Genomic DNA, 22,849 nt, shown 5'->3' with positions numbered 1-22,849 from the left:
TCCTAGAGGAGGTCCCATGCACTGCTGAGAATGTGTATTCTGCAGCTGTGGGTTAAAATGTTCTGTGGATATCAATTAGAACCATTGGGTTACCAGGGTGGATTTGCTCTGTGTGTTTATTTTCTGTGTGTGTATTTGATCTGTTCAATGATGAGAGTGGGGTATTGAAGTCCCCCATTTTTACTGTGTTTGAGTTATCTGTCCCTTAGCACCATTAACATTTACTCTCAATAACTAGATGCCCCCACGATGGGTATATACATATTTACTACAGTCACATCTTCCTTACAATCACATAACGTCCTCCGTTGTCTCTTGTGACAGTTTTTGCCCTTAAAGTTTGTGTTGTCTGTTACTAAGATGGATATTCTTCCTTATTTTTGATTTCCATTTACAAGGAATATCTTTTTCACTTTCAATCTATGTATATCTTTGATTGTGAAATGTGTTGCATGTAGGCATCAAATAGATCTTATTTTGCAACTCATTCAGTGAGGCTGTATGTTTATATTGGAGAACTCAGGTAGGTAGGTAATGACTTAGTCTCAATTTCTCTTCATAAATATTCTCTTGCTTGTTGGGATTTCCTTTGTACTTTTCACTAAGAAGGTTTCTGCGTTCACATTTTTCCATCTCTGTTTCTGTGTGTAACATATCTTTCAGTAACATGTGTAGGGCTGGACTTTTCTCAGTTTCTGCTTGTTTTCCAACCTTTCCATTTCACCTTCATTTCTAGACGACAGCTTTACTGGGTATAGTATTCCAGATTAATAGTTTTCTTCGTTTATATCTTGGACTATGTCTCTCTAGTCTCTCCTAGCTAATTTCAATTCTGGTGAGAAAGCAGTCTATCTGATTGAAGACCCTTTGAAGATTATCTAGAGGTTATGCTTTAGGATTTTTTACTTATGTTTTACATCTGCAAGTTTAGATACTATGTATCACAATGAACATATTTTGTGATCAAGTCTGATAGGTGTTCTATGAGCTTCCTGCACTTGAATATTCACATCTTCCTCCACTGTAGAGTTTCTTAACAACATGCCATAACTCCTAGAACTAATGTATTTTGTCATTTGATGATGTCGCACAAATTTTGAACGATATTGTCGGTTTTTCAAATTATTTTCTTCCTTCCTTTGTTTTTTGTCTATTTCCAAAAATTTGCCTTCCAACTCATACGTTGTTTTTCTATCTCACTGAGTGTGCTAATAAGATTTTCACTGTATTTTTTGATATATTAAATTCTTCGTTTTTTAATTTCAGTTTGATATTTCTTTAATGTCTTTTTTTCTTCATCAAAAGGAAGGACAATTTTAAAATTCCCAGAAATGAGTTAGGATGACAATAAAACAAATCTATACCTATGCAATACAGCAAGAGCAGTGATAAGAGTGAAACTTACCCCAGCAGTGGGCAGCGACATATGTTACATTGTACCAAGGCAAGTGTTACACTGCTGGGAGAAAATAGCTGGCAGGCATTCTGGGCTTGATTAATGCCAACTCTGTGTCAGGTACAACAGTGTGCCAGCATATTTGGCTATTCTTTTCTTTCTTAAGACATGTTAGGAAGATGGGAAATGCCAGGCTGGGACACATCTTCCTAGTATTCAGGCAAAGGGGCTCCATATTACCCTGAAAAGCAGGGTCTGGGGATATATTGGAGTGGGAGCAATGAGGACACGTTTGACAGAGGAGGAATAGCTCCTGCAATCTTCCATGGACAAGGCCACTTGTGGGGTTACCTGTTTGGGACTGCAGAGAGCTGGAGTGGTGACAGGCAGTAACAAACTGAACTGTGGAACTCATCAACACTCAAAAGAGCCTGAGGATGGGAGGTGATTGCATTGGGCCAGGCTGCAGCACCTGTTGGCACATACAAACACCAGGACTGAGGGCAAACCATGCCAAGCAGGGCCATGGCACATGCTAGCATGCATGAGATCTGGGGCTAGGGGGTGCCTAGTAGAAGAACTTAGGGAACTTCCTTACCAAGCTGCAGCTCTCTGAGGAGTATGAGATGCAAGGTTGTGGAAAGGGCCAGGCAAGGTAAGACTGTAGCACTCTTCAGCATTTGTATGTGTTGGGTCTGGGGGCGGGCCAGGCTGGGCCAGGTTGCAGCACCTGTTGGCATTCATGAGAGCCAAGACAGTGTGTGGGCTGCACCTGGCTGGTCTCCATGCTAACAGCCTGTGGAAAGCAGCAGAACTGGTGCAAATGCTTGGGCTCTTGCACATGGGAGACTTGTCTGAAGCTCTTCCTTTCCTTGGTTGAGTTGGACAGAAGATAATACTCTCTCTGTCCCCCTCTCTCTTTGTAATTCTGGCTTTCAAACAAATAAATATGTCTTTTTTTAATTAGAAAGGAAGATTTATACACTAAGCATTGGAGAGCCATTGAAGAACTCTCATTAGGAAGGAAAAACAGACTCATCAGATTACAAAAATTGGCACACCCATTCTTACATTGCATTCATTGCGCAGGAGCCCAGTACACTACAAATCCTTTCAATCTATTTGAAGCAGAAACCACAGGATTCTCTAGAACGGGTGGGTGGCAAGCACATTGCCTTTGCAACTCTCTTTTTTAAAGATAAAAATGGAAGAAAGAAGTCAGCACGCAGGTCAGATGTCTATGGTTCCATAAATCCCCACATGTCAGCTAGGAAATGCCTCTTAGCTTAATTGGTGTTGTGTAACTCAAAGACAGGAAAGGCTGGGCAAAGTTAGTGCACCTTTTTTTGAAAAACACTTTAAAGCAATTTAAACTACCTAAGCAGAAATTTAAAATGAGTCCTTATTTTTTTTTTCTCTCTCTCTCTAAAAAAAACAGTTATGTATTTCCAAATACTCCTGGTAATTTAAGGCTCATTAACATATGTTGTCTGCAAACTTATTTCTGACATGAATTTTCTTAGGAAAACTCTTTACAAAAAGAATATAAGTATGAAGTTAAAAGCTGTTGTGTTTTCGGGTAGTCTAACTCTATAACTTTAACAGGACAAATGTCAACAGTTTAGGTGAACGTTTTTGGGAGGGGTGTGCAGAGAAATCTTCAACACCCCAGAGAGGAGTAACTGATCTTTGTGTCCCACCCAGTGAGTTATAAGTGCATCCCGGCTGGCCGCTTCCTGTCTGTTTCTAAGCTTTCCTAGTTGTTCTCTGTCTATCTATTCTAGTTTGCTTGTTCATATGTTTGTTTGTTATGAGGGGTTTCTGGAGTAATCCTGATGGTCCTCACAAAGTTGGAAGCAGGTAAGGGCCAGAGAAAGCTCCTCTCCCTAGTTCCGAAGGAAGTTTACTGTTCTTCTGTTTCTGCGGACTGCTCAGGGATTCTGGTTGTCATTCCGATGACCCTGGATCCTGCAAGGCAGGATTTGGGCTTCTTACATCCCACATTGTAGGTCCAAATGGGGGTGGGTGACCTCAGAGTTCTTGGCCTCTGAAGGCACTCCTTTTCCCCCGTGGTCTCCTTGGCAGTAGGGATGTGGTCCTCGGTGGTCATACTGATAGTCCTTGGTGAGGCTCTGGGAGTCTTCAGGGTTGGGATACAAGCCTCCTCCTGTCCCCCTGCTCCACTCTGGGGTCCCCCCTGCTCTATGCGTATGACCTCCTGTTAAGAGGTTGTTTAACAAAATCATGCTTCAATGCTATAAAATGCTAAATACTAACATTGAAATAGACAAGAGACAGCTGAATAGCAATCTATAGCCATTTTAAGGTATATAGAACATGGTTGAATATAAACCAAAATTGAAATGTCTATGAGGAAGTCACAGGTTGCGGTCCAGAACCTGCATTTCCCTAGTAACATATTGGTTAATCAATACCATGTCAATTAATGTCGTAATGTTGTAAATGGTTGTAAATATTAAGTTGGGTTTTTTACTTGATTGGGATGATACTCTCCTGGTTCTACCTTCAGACCAGAGATGGTCTCACCAAGAAGCCATTGAACTTACCAGGACAATAAGATGCTGGACTTTATGAATGGTCAAAACCTCCAATGAAAGAATCTCAACTGAATTTGAACTATGGAAATGCAACAAGGTGGAGCAATCCGCCGTGGGCGGGGGGGGGAGGGTTTGGGGAGGGGCGAGGGGAATTCCAGTGCATAAAAAAAAATGTGTCACATAATGCAATGAAATAAATAAATAAATAAATAAATAAATAAATAAGCTGTTGTATATTTAAATCTACTTGTTTTACATTTCACAAATGGAATCCACATACTTTAAAGATCCAACTCCTGCACCACTTAACAGAAAATGTTCACTTTATATTATTGTTCCCCTACCTTGTATGCCTTCACTGTGGTGGATACACCCTTAGGTGGCCTTTATGGATTTCTGCCCGGGCTGTCAACTTGTTTTGCAGTCCCCTTTTCTCCAGTGTAGACCATACTTGTGAATTCCATTTAGCCAACATAATACAGCAAAGATGATTGACTATCACTTATGTGACCATTGTGTAACAAAAGCAATGCTGGATGAAAGCCTTTCCTGCCAGTCTCAATAAGCAAGACAAGTTGCTATGATGTGAATGTACCAGGTCACTTGTCAGGGAAACAAACAGCATCTGGTTTTTCATAGACATTTCACTTGGAGAGGCAGGGAATTTCAGAAGATAATTTTTCCAGAAAAGCCAACTCCTTGACGATTGAGGCGTATTTGCATGATAAAACATGAATCTCATGAAAAAAGTAATGTTTGGCCAAGTGGAATTTGGTGGGGAAGTCAATCTCTGAAAGCCAAGCAAATTGGTCATTTCAAAATGAATTGCAGCATGTTGCTTTGATTGCAGGTTAATACTCTCATTTATTAATTTGGTAGGAACAAGAAGAGGAAGAATGATTTCACAGATGACAAGCTCGACCTGCACTAGCAGCCTCACTGGTGCTGTCACTCTTCCGATGTGACACGTACTGAGATTTCAAAGAGGAAAAGAATCTAAGCAAAGATAAGAATTTAGGTAAAATCAAGTCATCTACAAAGGAGAGTGGGGCTGCTTCTCCTACCAAAGCAATTCAATTACATTTATTACCTATTATATTGCAGATTGATTATATTACTTAGTAGTAGTAGCCTTAATACAGACATGATCAAAAGAACTTAAGATTCAGTGTCTTAAGAAGCTTAACGTTTAGAAATAAAAGTCTCTACTCTGGACATTTAAAGAACCGTATTCTTCTGTCCTTCAACTTCAGAGGATTTAGAAAGAGACACCAACAGAGCTTTTAATCTCTGTAAGCAGCATGTTTACTTTAAAGACAAAAACAAATGTAAAAGCATTTCACTTAGTAATAGCAACAGCAGTGTAAACATAACCTCTCCCATAGATCTTACCATGCCCTGCTTGAATTTCTGTGGAAGTGGTTGCTTTCCTGATTAGTTGTCTAATGTCAGAACTCTGTCCCTTGATGAGTTCAAATGGCTCCCTTTTATTTTTGCAATAATCTTTAAAATTTTGGAATTATTTCTTCCTTCAGTGATAGGTGGATCTCACTAACACAGACATTCTGGCCTGGAGTTTTTTTTACAATTATATGCTTTCCATTTCTTCCTAGGTGAATGGAACTTTTCCACAAACTTTTTATTCCATATAAGCTTTACAGATGTTGAAATAAAATTACTCATAATAATTGTCTTCCTTCTGCAACATGTATAGTTATGCCCACGTTTTACCAGCAGTGTTAGTTGGATGCAGTTGGTCTCTTTCGGTTGATAAGTTTGCCATTTTTGGTTGCTTGCTTTTATGACTATTTTGCTCAAAAAAAATGACACTTGACTGTTGTATTATATCTTCATTTTCTATTTTTATTAATTTTACTTCTTTGTCAGTATTTATGTTTTAATTTTGTTGGACATAATGTTTTTATAGTTTTTGAAGTTGAGTTATTAGTTCCTTAAAATTGAATTCTTTGATATATGAGCCATTTTGAAGTCTGTTTTTCCATTCCTAGTTCTATTTTTCCTGTATATTTCCTGTATATTCTTATAATTGACTTCTTTGATGAATCGTCAAGAGTGTGATTCATTTGGAATTTACTGAGCCACGTTTTATGACCTCGTATGCAATCAAATTCCAATATACCTAAAAAATTTTGGTAACTTCAAAAACTTTTCATTTACTGTGTAATGTGTGTGAGTTCATGTATCTCTATTACCATTTGAAGTGTTCAAATATCGTCAATCCATAGTGACTAGACTTCTGTCTGAACTGTCACACTGAGAAAAGAATGCTATTCCCTCCCTCTAGCATTATGTATGATTATCAGTTCTTCCCTGAAAATGCACTATTTATTTTTTATTTATGTTTCATACATATTCTTATATGCAAACAAGTTAATAATTGTATCTTGCTGAGGAGTTGAGCCATTTACTACTGGGAGTGTATTTTGCCCTTAAGTCTTCTGACAGTATACACTATTCCAGTATCTTCTTTTTTTACTTTAGATTTTTCTGTATGCTTACATTTGAAACTGTGCACATGAAATTCATTTCATGAACTGACATTCCTGAAGCTATGTACCTTCGTTTTTTGCTTGCTTATATTGACAAATTTTGCCTTTCAAATGGGGAATTTAATCTACTTCCATTTTTTTGAATTATTATATTTGGAAATACTTGTCTTAGGAGCTTTCTGCCTCATTTTTCTTTTTCTTTTATTTCCTCTTTTCAATAGTGCTTTGTAGTTTTTATAATTTTCCTTTTTTAACATTTTACATTATTAATGTTATTATTATTATTATGATTGTATGATACAGTTCCACAGGCTCCTGGCATTTCCCTTATCCCAGCCTCAATTCCACCCCGCTGCCTAGTTCCTCTATATCATTACTGAAGTATGCTTCTTCATACACAGTCATATGTCCATCATTGTGGGCATGGACAATGGCAGAGAGTCCAGAATCCTATTGTCAAGATAGAGTGAACAGTTTTTGTAACTCCATCTTTGTCTGGAACTAGAAATGCATACTGTATTCCATCCTAACATCTAGATATGTTAGTCTCCATTTCACAGCTACTGTGCTTCCCCTTAAATGAAAAGTCATAATACAAAATCAACAATAGTAAGAAAAACAGAAATTTACAATGCCATGAAGTTAAATAACATGTTACCAGATATGACAGTCTCCATTACACAGCTACTATACATTCCCTTAAATGAAAAGCCACAAAACAAAATCAACATCAGGAAGAAAAAAGAAATTAACAACACCAGGAAGTTAAATAATATGCTACTAAATGACTAACATTTAGCTGAAGAAATGAAAATCAAGAATCTTCTTGAAGAAAATTATGCTACTCGGGCCCGGCGGCGTGGCCTAGCGGCTAAAGTCCTCGCCTTGAGAGCCCCAGGATACCATATGGGCACCGGTTCTAATCCCGGCTGCTCCACTCCCCATCCAGCTCCCTGCTTGTGGCCTGGGAAAGCAGTTGAGGACAGCCCAATGCATTGGGACACTGCACCCGCGTGGGAGACCCGGAAGAGGTTCCAGGTTCCCGGCTTCAGATCAGGGTGCATCGGCCTGTTGCGGCTCACTTGGGGAGTGAATCATTGGACGGAAGATCTTCCTCTCTGTCTCTCCTCCTCTGTGTATATCTGGCTGCAATAAAATGAATAAATCTTTAAAAAAAAAGAAAGAAAGAAAGGAAATTATGCTACTGTATGAGTTATTGAAGAATTTTTTTCACTTTTTTTATTTTTTAATTATTTATTATTTTTAATTCATTAATTACATTGTATTATGTGACACAATTTCATAGGGACTTGGGTTCTCCCCACACCTCCCCAAACCCTCCCACCATGGTGGATTCCTCCACCTTGTGGCATAACCACAGTTCAAATACAGTTGAGATTCCCCCATTGCAAGCGTATACCAAACATAGAGTCCAGCATCTGATTGTCCAGTCAAGTTCAACGGCTTCTTAGGTATACCCTTTCTGGTCTGAAGACAGAGCCAGCAGAGTATCATCCCAGTCAATTAAAAGCTCCAACATACCATCAGCAAAAATTTACATCATTATGGAATTAATTGACATAGTAATGAGTAACCAATATGTTAAAAGTAAATGCGAGTTCTTAACCACCTTCTGTGACCACCTCATTGACATTTCAATTTTAGTTTACACACAACATATAACATACATAACATAACATGTATACATAATATCATATCATCTTAAATTAAGGCAAACATGTGGTATTTAACCTTTTGGGATTGGCTCACTTCCCTTAGCATTATGGGAAATAATTGAAGAATTGAATAATTGAAGAATTTAATCAGAAGAAAGTGTTTTGAAAAGATGAAACTAATGAAAAAAATCAAAACCCCTGCGATACAGTTTCCACTGATTTTTGTTGGTGAAGTGTGTCTCTTCTAGACAACAAATAGATGGGTGTTGTTTTTTAATCCAGTCTACTAATCTATGATGTTTGATTAAACTTAAGTCATTTACATTCAGGGTTAATATGTATGGATGGTACTTTGGTCCTGTCATTTTAGGAATGGGTTGTTCATTGATTTAGTCTTCTGTTGTCATTTTACTAGGATGTTCTTCACATTTGCCTTTGGTTTTGGTAGGTGCTATTCCTGTTCTCTGTGAAGAGAACATCTTGAAGTATCATTTGTAGGGCAGGTTTGGAAGAGGCAACTTCTTTTAACGTTTCTTTACTGTGGAAGAATTTCATTTCATTTTCAAAGACAAAAGAAAATTTTGCTGGATATGTTATCCTAGTCCGAAAATTTTTTGCTTTTAGAATCTGGAATATGTCACTCCATTCTCTTCTTGACTGTAGCGTTTCCCGTGAGAGATCTCCTGTGAGTTTAATTGGCATTCCTTTATATGTCAGTTGATTTTTTTCACGTGCACATTTAAGAATCTTTTCCTTATGTTCGATTGAAGAGAGCTTGATGATCATGTGTCTTGGTGAAGATCACTTTTCATCAAGCCTGTTGGGAGTTCTGTGCCCCTCCTGGATGTTGTTTTCCAATTCTTTCCCCAGATTAGGGAAATTTTCCCTTATTAGGTCATTAAATATATTTGTAAAACCAGTTTCTCTTTCTGCACCTTCTGGGACTCCCATAATTCTTATAATAGGACTCTTAATGGTGTCTTTCAATTCTTGAATACTTTTTTTGGCCTGATCCAGCTCTGCTTCCAGCTTTTTGTTTGCTTCCCCCTGATGACAGGAAATATCTTCCAATTCTGAGATTCTTTCTTCTGCTTGTTTCATTCTATTTTGGAGAGTCTCCACTGTACTTTTAATTTGCTCTACTGTGTTCTTAATTTCTGATATATCAGCCTTGATTTGCTTTATTGCTGCTGTGCTTGTATAACATACTCCTTAAATGCTTTTAACTCTTGTATGTGCTCCTCATTGTTAATCAGAAGCTTTAAAATGAGTTTTATGAATTCTGTGTCCCCCATTTTCTCGATGTCTTCCTCAGTGAACTCTGAGGTTGGGAAAGAGTTTTGCTCCTTTGCAGGGCAGTTTTCAGTAATATTCATTGCACCTTTGTGTCTTCTTTTGCTCTTAGTCATTGTACTTCTGGTTATCAGAGTCTTCTCCTTGGGGCAGGTTTCTAAACTGTGTCACCCAGAGGTCTACAGTTTGATTTTACTTACTGCAGTTGGTACACAACTCTTTGCTTGCAGCCACTTGTGCCACAACCTCCAACGAGTTAAAGGTCGGAGTTCTTATGTTAGATTTCCACAAAGAACTCCATAGCCCCAACTCCTGGCTCACCACTCTCTACCTCCCGTGATACCCTGCTAAGGCTGCACCTCTGTCTCTGCAACCTTTCTCCCACTTTCGGTTGGAGCAGGTCCCAGGATTAGGGAGACACCAGGTGTCCTATATAGCTAGGTTGTTGGTGGTGCTGATCTTGCCGGAACCTGTTGGACGCTAGGTCTGGATGCCACACGGACCTATTTTGAATCGTACGATGCCACAGTAGGTATTATTTTCTTGTGGGACCAGTGCAATCCATTGATCTCAGTGAGTTCTTGCGAGCTCAGCACATGCACAGTTCACTGTTGTCCCCTGCAGTCCTGAAGCTTTTGCCACAGTGTGCAAAATGGCACCTGACGTAACACTACCAGAGTTCTTGATCTGCTGACCATCAGGTCTGAGGGCTACCCAGACCTGTCTTGGGTGGAACCTGTAGAATGCCACCTTGTTGCAGTTCACTGAGCCAGAAAAGAGTTCACTCCCAGCTTGGCATATGCTCAGTCCTTTCCCTTGCCTTTGCCTTCTTAAGCAAAATGGCTCCCAATTCGGCTCTAGGGGGTTGACTGGGCTGTGAAATCCACCCTGTTCTTGCACTGCCCATCTGGGATCTGCTGCTCTGTCTCTGCTCCTGGTAAAATCAAATGGACCAGCAGGACGGACAGTTCTTTGTCTGGGTTCACCTCCCAAGCTCCCTGTAAAAGTCCCTTCCCACTTGGTTGCTGGTGGAGTTTCAGCTGCTGATGGAGTTCAGATCGTCTGTTTGCTGAATGCTGCTGGAGTATCAGTCACCACAACACCACACCATTGTTTCTGCTGCTTCCCTCTGTCTGTCTCCAGGTACCCCTCTGCTGTTGTTCTGTCCTCGCCTATTTCCTGGAATGTGTCCTCTCTGCTTCATCATGATTAAATGTTTCTCTGTCCGTATAAATGTGTCCTTACCCTATTCCGCCATCTTGATTCTCTTTATCCTATCCTTCTATTCTCCTAGGTACTTAGGTACCTCTTCAGTGGCTACAAAAGTGCCTGCTTCTGACGTTTGTCTAGGAGAAATAGCATCCATTTCAAATCCATCACTACATGTGGACTGAGGCCATAGTCAAGTGTGATCAGTGGCCACAGGCAGGTGTATTCACAGGAGATAGAAAACTCCACTAAAGGACAACTGTATTATCTGCCTCCAGGAGTCAGAGCCAACATTTGAAAACATTTTAAGAACTGCACACATAGCTTATTCTATCCAGCTTTCTCCTCTCACCTTTGAAAGGGTGTCAGGATAGAATCACTGGCTGCTGGCTCTCCCAGCTTCCCCCCAGCCTCTCATTTTTTCTCTCATGAATTTCCCCTAATAAATAATGCCTGTGTCTAATCCTGCCTCACAGCCTACTTCTCAGTGACTCCAGCCTAACAAAACAATAACAGCAGGAATTCACAGAAGGAAAGTTGAAACTTGCTCCTCAACACCAGCTGAAAAAGAGGAGGGCCCTAATGAGGGTCAGGTAGTACCTGTTACAAGATGACAGTGTGACCTAGTACTTATGAGTTAGCAATAAGTCTCTTGCTTGTCCTATCCTGAATTTTTAACCAAATCCCAGCAGCTTCACTTTCACTTTGTAAATATCATTTCAACTATTTGTAATCCAGTATTTTTTAAAGATGTATTTATTTTTATTGCAAAGTCAGATATATAGGGAGGAGAGAGGAAGATCTTCCATCTGATGAATCACTCCCCAAGTGACCGCAACGGCTGGAGCTGAACCAATTTAAAGCCAGACTCCTGGAATTTCCTCCTCCAGGTCTCCCACATGGGTACAGGATCCCAAGGCTTTGGGCTATCCTTCACTGCTTTCCCAGGTTGCAAGCAGGGAGCTGGATGGGACACAGGGTTGCCAGGATTAGAACGGGTACCTGTGTGGGATCCCAGTGTGTTCAAGTCAAGGACTTTAGCCGCTAGGCCATTGTGCCGGGTCCATGTAATCCAGTATTTTTTTTCTGTTGTGCTTTGTCTTGATAGTCTGCCATAATTTTTTTTTCTAACACCAAGAACCCTATTTAGCTCTAGAAAAATCTGTTCGCAGACCTTGATGATATGGTTTCCATTTACTGAGAAGCCTACCTACCATATGCCTGGTGTCATGTTCTCTCCCTCCTCCTTCTGGGCTGCCAGTGGTTATCGTTACCTCATCTGCAGCTGAGACTCAGATGGTCCATGAATGGAGCAAGGCTGTGGTGTTGCCTTCGTTCCTGTTGGACTATGCGTACTTGCACAGCAGTGAAAGAGACTTTCAGGACCAAAGCTTTTGTCCTAAGCAGCATAGACATAACTCAGGATGCATCTGACAGAGAGGCGGGCTTGACAGAAGCAGTTTGGCAGGAATGATGATAAAAACTGCTGAAAAGAAAAATCAATCAGAAGGAAAGAATGACTGTGTCGCAGTAAACCTGCCTTATAAACAACACCGCAAGTGAGCAGGAAGAGTCAGGCTGAAGCAGAACATGTTCTGCTCAGTGCAATCTTGATGGAGATACTCGGAGCGGTGTGTGCTCTCCTTTGTGTAATACAACTAGAGATATTCAAAGAGCTGTCACAACAATTGCTGAAGAATTTGGGAACCAAGCAATCTTCCTATAGGGATTCCACCCCCTCTGCCACCTCCAGGTGAAAATAGAATAAATAATACGGAAGGGAGAAGCAGTCTCTTCATTTGTAAAAGGCACTGAGGAAGGAGTCATGGAGACAAGGTGCAAGAAGCTCCTACCAACCAGCAGAGAAATGCAGCAGCAGAAATCTCTCTTTGGACAATGAGAATGCACCAGAGGCCCAAGTTCCCGGAGACAGGCACAGGGCAGTAAAGATTGGGCAAACATTCGCCCATGTATTCATTCTTTTATTCAAAATATGTCTATTGAAGAAGTATTGTGTGCCAGGCATTGCAGTAGATCCTTCCATGGATTGGCAGTGAGGCAGCAGACACATGGATATTTAGGAATATAGCCAGTAGAGTGGAAAGACACCTTATGTAACCAGACTCATACTTGGCCCACTGGAACCGTAGAGTAAAATCAGCCTTTAGCAGGCTTTCTTCTTTTCAAAAGCTCTTAGTCATCCTTTCCTAACAGAGAGACAGGAAAATATTGCAAGCACTGGTTCACTCCCCAAATAGCCTCTACAACCAGAGCTGAGCCGATTGGAAGCCAGGAGTCAGGAACTTCTTCTAGGTCTCCCATACGACTGTAGGGGCCCAAAGACTTGAGCTATCCTCTGCTGCTTTCCCAGACCACCAGCAGGGTCCAGACTGGAAGTGAAGCAGCTAGGACATGAACTGCAGCCCACATGGGAAGCTGGAACTACAGGCAGAGAATTAGCATATCACCATTCCAGCTCCCATTGGATTTTGTGTGTGAGTGTGTGTGTGTGTGATACTAATCTTTTATTGGTGGCGTAAATTTACAATAGCCTCCGTTGTTGCTTCCTTTTCATTTGTTTATAGAAAAGGAAGCTCTTTTGCCTTGTGATTTGCTGCCATTTTATACATACTTTAGTGATAAACCTAACCTCCTTTCCCACATTTTAGCCCCTAAAACATTATAAAACCAATACTGGACTTGCAATTAGTATATTACATTAAAGCAAAAAGTCCCATGACAATATTAACACTATGACCCTTGATACTAACATTAAACCCCTCAACAACAGACACTCTGATAAGGTTTCTTAACACAGTATTAGAATTTGTCTTCACATTGGCCTATTTTTCAGTTGAGGAAATGATAGGCAGCTAGTTAATCACAGAAATGGGAATCCGAGGCAGCTTTGACTCCAAAATCAATGTGGCTTTCTCCCCTTGAAGTGTACTTCAGAATTGTCCCGTGAAAAATACAATACAGAATATACAAAGAGCTACAAAACAACCAAAATGTCAAAACAAACAACCCACTCAAGAAATGGGCACGGGAAATGGGCAGACACTTCACAAAGGAACAAACCCAAATGGCAAATAAACATATGAAAAAATGCTCAAGTTCCCTGGCAATAAGGGAAATCCAAATTAAAACATCAATGAGGTACCACCTAACGCCAGTAAGACTGGCCCACATGAATAAAAGCACCAAGGACACTTGTTGGCGAGGTTGCGGGGAAAAGGGAACCCTACTCCACTGCTGGTGGGGCTGCAGGCTGGTACAGCCTCTATGGAAATCAGTATGGAGAATATTCAAACAACTCAAATTCAACATACCGTATGATCCAGCAATAGCACTCCTAGGAATATATCCAGAACACTTGTTTTATGAGAAACCAACATGTACTCCTATGTTCATAGCAGCACAATCAGTAATTGCAAAAACATGGAAACAACCAAAATGCCCATCAAAAGAGGATTGGATAAGAAAGCTATGGTTCATCTACTCCATGGAATACTACTCAGCTATTAAAAAAAACAAAATGCAGTTCTTTGTGGCCAAATGGGCCAAACTGGAAACCATAATGCTAAGGGAAATGAGCCAATCCCAAAAGGTTAAATACCACATGTTTGCCTTAATTTAAGATGATATGATGTTATGTATAACATGTTATGTTTTGAATGTTATATGTTGTGTATAAACTAAAATTGAAGTATAGGTGAGGTGGTCACAGAAGGTGGCTGGGAACCCGCATTTACTTTTAACATATTGGTTACTCATTACTATGTCAATTAATTCCATAATGATGTAAATTTTTGCTGATGGTATGTTGGAGCTTTCAATTGACTGGGATGATACTCTGCTGGCTCTGTCATCAGACCAGAGAGGGTATACCTAAGAAGCCGTTGAACTTGACGGGACAATAAGATGCTGGACTCTATGTTTGGTATACGCTTGCAATGGGGAAATCTCAACTGAACTTGAGCTGTGGTTATGCAATAAGGTGGAGGAATCCACCATGGTGGGAGGGTTTGGGGAGGGGTGGGGAGAACCCAAGTATCTATGTAACTGTGTCACATAATACAATGTAATTACTGAAGTTAAATAATAAATAATTAAAAAAAAAAAAAAAAGAAAACAAACTAAACGGAACCATGATCCCTAGCTCCCTCCCCATTCTGAAATTCCACAATTCAAAGAATCTACTGAAAACCAGCAACCATGAGACACTCAGGGGAGAAACCACTGATTCAATCCACTGGTTCCCCAGAGAAAATAACCAACAGCTAACAATAATAAAGTGACTAACATCTTGATTATAAAAAACATTCATTGTTGACTTTGAATAGGATTACCCTGGAGAGCTAAGCACAAACACTGTCACCAGCTCTGCAACTGCACTGTGAAAAGTACTTAATATATGGCAACTATGTTTTACTAACAGCCTAGTGTGCACTAAAATTACTCATAGATTATCTCATAATCCCCAAGCTTATTTGATAGCTCTTTCAATATCTATTTTCACAGGTAAATCCATGTAAATGCGGAGTGTTTGCTTGACTACACAACTTGTTGTCTTGATGATTATCTCCACAGCCCCAATCCCACTGTTGGAAACCCATTCCCAGTTCCAAGAACTGCCACAGGAGGTCTTCTTCAGCAACATGGTCTCCTATGATACTGTAATTGCTGAAGAACTTCTCTAGAGCTTTGACATTGGAAGGCTCTTCTGAATTAATAAGGCTCAAGACAGAGCATCAGAAATGAAAAGGAACAATCTATGCATTGAATAACCAGTAAAGAACAAATTAAAAACTATACCTATTCTGAAAGAGAACATGTATTAAAATTGTTATGCTAATTATCATCAAGCAACTAAAAATCTATCCTTTTCCTGTAAAAGGCAGGATGGAAAATTAATGTTTTCCATTTCTCCATTAAAATTTCTGAAACTTGTATTTTTTTAGTTCCACTGAAAAACAGAGAAGGGCAAGTCTCACAGCATGGTGTCATTGTAAACGCCCTTATAAAAGAAAGCTTAATGGATTTGTGAGCTACTGACAAGGGAATGAGTACATATGGAAAACATATGTTCTGAGAAATGGAAGGTGTAGGAGAGAAGAATGCATTGAGTTTATATGAAATTTAAATTCCACAGAAGATTCTAATTTAGATTTTTATCCTAGGGTAGGAATTCAGCATAGTAATTAAAATGACATTTGGGACACCTACATTCCAAACTGGAGCCTCAGGATTTTGAATCATGGTTTTTTCCTAATTTCGTCTTCCTGATAATGTGCACTACAAGAGGCGGCTGGCAATGGCTCAAGTAGTTGGGTTCATGTCACCACTGTGGGAATCTGAATTGAGTTTCTCAGTTCCCAGCTTTGGTCTGGCCCAGCCCCAGCTGTGTAAGCTTGCAGATGGAAGATCGATCTATCTATTATCTATCTATCTATCTATCTATCTATCTATCTATCTATCATCTATCTTTCAAATAAATACACGATTAAGAAAAATGTAAATAAATAGATATGCCCTCAAAACTAAGAAGACTGTGTGTATGATTTGACTGCCAGCTTGTGTTGTTCATGCTGACCCCAGTTTATCATTGCATTGGAAGTCTTCCCTCCAAAGTGATCATGTACTAGCCTACGTAAAGAACCTCAGAATGAGGTGTAGAACGAAGACTATAGCAACTGTCGATCTGGGCTTCGGCGCCTGTTGCTCAGGGCCTCTGTAATTGACATTGAATCTCCCCTTCATTAAACTTTTTGGAGAACTGTCAGAATATCATCCTTATTTCACCCAAGAGCCAGAGTGACAGAACTTGTAGGCTTTTGATTCCTCTGACATTTGGTTTTATGTGACTTTTTCTAATTCTACTTTTTTTAAGAAAATGTCTGTTGTGGTTCCCCCAATGCCAAAAGGGAAAACACTAATAATAATGTTGCATAACATTTACCTTATAAATATCAAGCTTAGAGTATACATAAGGGCAGAAAGCACCTTCCTATTGTACGTTCGTGCGTGTGTTTCATATCTTAGAAAATGCCATGTTGTTCACTGCATATTCAAGTACTATTTCCTGAGACAACACAAAATTCCAAATGTAGAAAAGTTGTTCTCTGAGCAGAATTCCTCTTTCTGAAACCAAATACCTTTAAGCATCTTGACCCTCCCTCCTCAGCACACCCAGTGATCTACTCAATGACTGCACCACATCGAGCATGTTCGCGTCTCAGAGGTTCTCTTTTCCATCCTCTTGCATAAGGATTGTCTCAGCAACCCTTAACAAGTCTTCCAATCTTTTGTTTTCTCCCACTTTATCCCATTTGCTACATATCATTAACAATGTTCTTAAAACTAACAACTTTATACCCCACCAATAGCATTCACTAGCTCCTTATTGCCCATGTGATTTTTTTAAAAGGGGACTTATAATTTGCTTAATGTTTAGGAAGAAAATGTAGAGGAATATATTATTTATCTTAGTGTATAAACTGACTCTGATGACTCATTTACCCCATGTGCTAATCCCCATAAGACTTCATGTGTCTCCTGTTCTTACTGTCTATAAATGATAAAACCATTCTTTGTGTTTTTTGGTAATTTAATCCACCAGCAGGAAACATTTTCAGATTCCTCTCTCAAAGGACCTTTATTTCTTCTGTCTCATAGACATTTCTTTTCCCATCACCCTTTTAGACAGTGGCAACTTCCCACACACATCTTTTGCACCATGGAGAATTGCAGCAAGAACATGTACCTCCATTGCGTGTTACTGATGCTGCCAGACTGTTTGCTCTGCTTTTTGTTGCTACCCTCAGCTTCAAAACATATGCCTTCAGATTATACAACTCTTCACCCTGACTCCAAAGTCACTTTCATGTTTTGCCGGTTTCAGTTCAGGACTTATACTTTCTTAACATTTTTCCTTGCTTCAATTCTTGAATTGAAGTTATAATTAAACGATTTATCTGCTTCCCTGGTCTCTCAGTATCTTGAACTTTTCTCCTCTAATTTCCAAGTCCTCTACCACAACTTAGTCACTCCATCACCATTCCTCAGAACTCACTGCCTCTATCCTTGACCCCTCCACGAGCTCAGTTTCATGTTTTTCTCTGAATATCTCTTCCTCTCTTCACTCCCAAAGCATCAGCTGTTTCAGCTGTCATCCTACTGAAATTCGTCTTTCACTTTCCCCACAGCTGTACTTATGAACAAAAAGGTAACTGAAGAAAAATACTGATGGATCTCATTTTAACTTCATGACCAGAGTGTCAACATCACTCAGGATATTAATGTAGTCAGGTATTTATGCAGCATTCCCTAGTCTATCAACTCTCTCAATTTCCCAAATATCCATTTTACAACTTATCTTTTCAAAAATCTGTAATGTCCCCCCTCACTTTCGACTGCAATGACTGGTTTTAATTTCAATGTCTGTATGCATCCAATACCTGCAATGAAGTAGCTCGCTGTATTCCAGGAATATGTAGATTTCATATGCTCCGGAAATATCCGTGGAACATTTAAGAAATGGAAATGCTAACTGCCCTGACTTAACCATATACGTGTAGTAAAGACCAACACTCTACTCCACAAAATGCACAATGAAAGATGTTTTAAAAGGAACATAAAGGAAAACATAGACTGATTAGAAATTTAAAAAAAAGAGTTTGAAGCAGTAGGATGGCAGTTTCACCGGTTTCCCACAAGTTCACCCAAGTTCAACAATACACTCTGCTTTTCTTCTTATTCTTGTAGAAAACTGCATTTATCTAAGTCATACATGCATGCATACGGGTATACATATGTGTGTATATATATACATATGTATATCTGCAGTTCCTAAAGAAGGAATGTGATTAGTCAATACATAATTAAAGGTTGTTCAGTCTCATCAGTGGTCACAGAAATGAAAATTAAAGTCACAATAAGAGACAACATACAAGTCGATTAGCAAAAAGTCGGGTTTGGCCACTGGTGGCAGAGATATGAAGCAGTGTGAACACACATACTGTGTAGGGAATGTCAGTTGCCATTACTATGGGAAATATTTGGTATAAGCAGTACAACTAAAGACATACTCATTAATCCAGTAATATTAATTTTAAATTGTGCTCTACATGTCCAGCAAGAAACAGAATTCTTGTAGATACAGGGCCAGCTCAGTGACTTAAGAGGCTAACTCCCACCTGCACGTACTGGCATACCATAATGTCACCGTTTCTAGACCTGGCTGCTCCACTTCTGATCCAGTGTGGAAAAGCAACCCAAGATGGCCCAAGGGCCTGGTCTCCTTTCACCCATGTGGGAGATCTGGAAGAAGTTCCTGGCTCCTGGTTTCTGCCCTGACCATTGTGGCCTTTTGGTCAGTGAGCCCGCAAATGGAAGATGCTTCTCTTTTGTCTCTCCTTTCTGTAAAATCTATCTTTCAAGTAAAAATAAGTAACTCTTTCAGAAAAAGAATTTTCATAGATCCATCATATGAAATTTTAACTCAATTTAAATGTTCATAGAAAAGGAACTATATAAATACCACTTTTCTTATTAGGGAATACTTTAAAGTGGTAAGATTTACGACTTTACATAACAACATGTGGAATAAAAGGCAGTGACGTAAAGATAAGTTAATATTTTTATAATAGCCAAAACTAAAACTAAAGCATAGTTTGGAAATATTTACATAAAATATTTAAAATACATTAGGCGCAGGTATTGTGGCACAGCACATTAATCCTACAAGGCCCACATCCCATACGAGCACTGCTTCAAGTCCCGGCTGCTCTACTTTCAATCTAACTTCTTAGTAATTCACCTTGGGAAAGAGCATGTGATGGGCCAAGTGCCTGGGCTCGTGTCACTCATGTGGGAGACCTGGATGGAATTCCAGGATCCTGGCTCCAGCCTGGCCCAGCTCTGGCCATTGATGCCATTTGGGAACTGAAATAATGATGGGAAATTTATTTTCATCCTCTCTGTCTTTCTTTCTCTCTCTCTCTCTCTGTCTTTCAAATGAATAAAACAAATCGCAAAATGTCGAAAGAATGATAAGTAAAAATGTTAGGATAGTGGTTGCCCAGGTGAGGACCACAGTGATGTGTTTAAGACTACACAGTAACTTGAAACTGTACTAATGATGTAGCCCTAACCAAACTGGGAAAATAGATTCATGAGTGTCTGTGTGACTGTTATGTTTTATAACACTTACACATATATACTTATATGTAATATATATTTGTTCTGCTTAGTCATGGTAAAAGTGAGCAATAGAGTAGAATTTTCCTAATGAAGGAAAATATCACTTTGCAGCTAATTATTCTTTGTTAATTCAAGTAGTCTGCTGAAATTTGTTTTACTCTGTTAACAAGAAAGCTGTCTGATTTAGAATATTTGAGACCCAGTGATGTAAAGAAGAAGCCTTGACACATTTTGGCATTAAATTCAAGTGTGTTTATAAGTCACAGATAGTTATATTTCACTGTTGATCAAAATAAAAAGATGATTCCACTAACATTATATTGCTTTTATAAAACTGTTTACCCATCTGCTATGTAAGTCTTTAATCCCAATGCTTGCAATTTTATGCAAAATGTTGAAACAAAATTGCAGTTTGAAAATTGCATTTACAGTATCCAAATCCTTGTCTTCATATTCTAGAATCCCATATCGGTGCCAGTCAGTGTGCCGACTGCTCCACTGGGAAAGCAGTGGAGGATGGCACAAAGCCTTAGGACCCTGCACCCATATGGAGACCCAGAATAAGCTCCTGGCTCCTGGTTTTGGATTGACTCAGCTCCAGCCGTTGTGGCTACTTGGGGAATGACAGCAGAGAGAGATCTTTCCTCTGTTTCTTCTCTCTTATTTTTCCAAGAAAATAAACAAATCTTTAAAGAAATAAAAATTGCATTTTTATTCAAAATTTGCATGACCACTGCCCCCCCACATAGCAGACCAGATGGAGTTCCTGGCTCCTACCTTCAGCCTAGTCCAGCTCTGACCAACGTGGTATTTCCTAAGTGCAGTAAGTTATTTCTCTCTCTCTCTCTCTCTCTCTCTCTCTCTCTCTCTCTCTCTCTCTCTCTCATCAGTTTCTCTGTGTATTTGTGTATCTCTCTCTTTCTCTTGCACTCTCACTGTCTCTCCTTATGTGGCATTGCAAAGAGTGTATGTGAAAGTCCTAGAGATTCATTGGCAACTTCATCAGTAGGTAACTGTATGCTTCAGTGACTCCTGAAAATATAAACTGACCAGATTGTGCAGAGACGCAACTGGAGAAAATAACCACACATAAGAACACAAGGGGTCAAGCGGGCTAAACCACAACTTGGAATGCCTGCATTCCCTGTCGGAGCACCTGAGATCCAGTTATGCCTCTGCTTCCAATCTAATTGTTTGCTAATGCACAGCCTGGGCGGCAGCAGGTGACACATCAAATACTGGGTTTCTGCAACCTGCATTGGATACCTGGATAGAGTTTTGGCTCCTGTACGTCTGGTTCAGTCCAGCTGTTGGGGACCTTCAGGAAGTTAAGCAGCAGATGGAGGGTATCGCTGTCTTTATTTCTCCCTTGTCCTCTCCCTTAGTTGGCATTTACAGTAAAGAAAAATAAACTTTTATAAAGGAATATTGTATCTCTAGTGTATATATATATATATATATATATGTGTGTGTGTGTGTGTGTGTATCTCTAGTATATATATGTCTCTAGTATATATATATGTCTCTATATGTCTCTAGTATATATATGCATATATATAGTAATTACTATATATGTGTATATATATATATATAGAGAGAGAGAGAGAGAGTATAGATAGCATAAAGAGAAAGTTGAGAATTTCCCACATCAAACGTTAATGAATAATACTCATTAATTTCCCATTGACCACTCACTGGAAGACATTTACGTGTTAAATAATGTTCACAAAAATAACTAAGAGAATTGCAGAGCGAAATTTGTGTTAACATATTTCATTCACAACTACCAAAAAACTCTAATACTAGTCCTAGAAAAACAGTGATGACAAGAAGACATGGCTGAGATCATTTGGAAACCGGTTGGGGAGATGAGGAAGATCTCAAAGGAAGCTTGTCACATCCTGCTAATTTTTAATACACAGTAAGTGTGGCGACCTCTCATTCAAACCTACTATGATAATATATTTCTTATAATTAATTTGCATTTTCTCCTCCCTATGCACCAGGACCAAAAACTCATTTTATCATTGTATTCACTCTGACCCCAAACCAATACACAACCTGAAAGACAACCCATAGAAGGCTCCTTACAAAGATCTGAGACATTTTCATCCATGCCACCCACATGAGTGACTTGAATTAAATTCAGCCCTGACTCTGGCCTATGCCTGGCTGTTGTGTGTATTTAGAGAATAAATTAAGGGATGAAAACATTCTCTGTTTCTCCTTCTCTATTTTTCTCTCAATCTCTCTACCTTTTCTTCTTCACACCCTCTTTGCAAATAAAAGCTTATTGGAAATGGATTTGAAAAATAATAAGCTAGAGCAAGCACTGTGGCATAACAGGCCAAGTCTCAGCTCATGGCACCAGCAACCCAATGGACGCTACTTTAGGTCCCAGTGGCTCTGCCTCTGATCCAGCTCCGTTTTTGACCTAGGAAAGCAGCTGAGGATGGCCCAAATCCTTGGGCCCCTGTACCCACTTGGGACACTTGGAGGAAGCTTTTGCCTCCTGGCTTCATACCAGCCCGGCTCTGGCCAATGTGGCCATTTGGGGAGTAAACCAGTAGATAAAAGATTCTCTCTCTCTCTCTCTGTCTATCTCTCACTCTCTCTCCTTTTCTCTCTTCTTTGTAACTCTGCCTTTCAAATGTAAATAGACATTTTTAAAATTAATGCACATCCTTCAGAAATGTTTGAAGGGCCCTCATATCTTGAGAGTTCAGTGTCATTCAGAGTTCCAGGCATCCACTGGAGATTTTTAAAATTTATTTCCTGCAGATAAGAAGAGGCTAACAGAGAAGTGATGATTATAAAGTGCTATAAGCAATGTAGCCTTATAAGGATGCATCACAAATGTTCTCACTGGGATGCTAAATGCTATACTGCAGTGGAATATTTAAAGAAGTCTACACGGATCCAAGTTTAACATAGAGTGTTGATTATAGTCAACAACCAAAAGCATAAAAGCAGTACATTAAATGTTGCATATTCTCTCTATGT

This window comes from Ochotona princeps, chromosome 8, assembly GCF_030435755.1.
Source record: "Ochotona princeps isolate mOchPri1 chromosome 8, mOchPri1.hap1, whole genome shotgun sequence".
Taxonomy (NCBI): domain Eukaryota; kingdom Metazoa; phylum Chordata; class Mammalia; order Lagomorpha; family Ochotonidae; genus Ochotona; species Ochotona princeps.
The sequence above is the reverse complement of the archived record's forward strand: the minus strand, read 5'-3'. Positions refer to the sequence as shown.